At 66.2% G+C, this 1,226-nt stretch overlaps 1 long non-coding RNA gene across 1 annotated transcript in view; it reads left to right on the forward strand.

Annotated features, from left to right (window-relative positions):
* The window catches only part of LOC107182332, a 6,384-nt gene that overhangs the window by 977 nt on the left and 4,181 nt on the right, over positions 1 to 1,226 (forward strand). The gene's annotated exons all lie outside the window — the stretch shown is intronic.

Raw genomic sequence — 1,226 nt, forward strand, 5'->3', positions numbered from 1 at the left:
CCCAGGAGAGCGGGGTGCTGGCGATGTGCGGGGGTGCACGCCGGCGTTCCCAGGCTGCAGGCGGGACTGGTCCTGGGAGTCAGGGCCCTCCCTCCCCGTTCTTGCTGGCCGCTCTGCTCTTGTCTTTGGTCTCCTCGTGAGGGTGGATGACCATCCTTTTCCCAGCCAGAGTCTCGGGTGGCGGTTCTGGCCAGCCTGGCCCGCGTGTCCGTCTCTGGGCACAGGGAGTGGGCTCCTTGGAGAGGTGACGCTGGGCTAACGTCATGGCTTCGACTCAGCCGTGCAAACAACTCTGGGCAAAGGCGGCCATGGGGGCCGGACCAGGGAGGGGGTGGCCGAACGGAGGCGGGGGCCGGGTTGGAAGCGGTGCAGCTGCGTCTTTTTTGTCACCCTTACGGCCACCGGAGGTGCAGAGGGCACAGCCGGTTTGCCTGCGGAGGGGCTTGAGCCTCTGGGAGGCAGCAAGCGCTTGGCACCTGCAAAGCCCCAGGGAAGCCAGGGCCAGTGCCTGGCGGGAAGGCAGGACACGATGGAGAGGAGTGAGGGTGGACGTGCAGCCCGGGGGGGCAGGGGGTGGTGGTGGGAATGCCCGCTGGAGGGCTGGGAACTGGCCTGGGGCCTGCCCCCACCCTGTTTCCGTAGGAGGATGCGGGAAAGTCTGCAAGAATGTGTATTTCCAGATAAAACCTTCCAGCTTTTTCACCTCAGGGATGTCTTCCCAGGTTTAAAGTTTGACAGACACGCGCCAGGCCGTATCTGGGCTGCCGGGCACCGGCTTGCTTGTCTGCATCCGATGAGCTTTGCCAGCCAAGGAGAACTAGGCCTTCCAGGCCCTCCCGGCACCGGGCTCGGGCAGCGGGTGTGTGTGTCTTGTGCAAACTGCACTGGAGTCCTAAGAGGAGGCACCCACAGACGTGCAGGCGCTGCTAGGAGCCACCTCTTCGGGGGTCACGGCTCTCGGGGACCGCGAGGTCGCAGTGGGAAGGGTGGGTGTGTGGAGTTAGTTGTTGGAGAGGGACCCGCGCGGAGACGCAGACCAGGTTCCTTCTACTGTTTATTGAGCATCTACCGGGCCGGGCCCTGCGGCGGGCGGAGGCCTCACAACCCGTGGGCAGGTGTGCCGCCCCTGCCCCGCGTGGGCACAGAGGCCGAGGTGGGCCGGGTTGGTGAGCGCCCTACTGCGCGCTGTGGACGCGCTGGTGCTGGGAGAGCTGGGCGCTCTGGCC

Source organism: Myotis davidii, unplaced genomic scaffold, assembly GCF_000327345.1.
Source record: "Myotis davidii unplaced genomic scaffold, ASM32734v1 scaffold936, whole genome shotgun sequence".
NCBI classification, from domain to species: Eukaryota; Metazoa; Chordata; class Mammalia; order Chiroptera; family Vespertilionidae; genus Myotis; species Myotis davidii.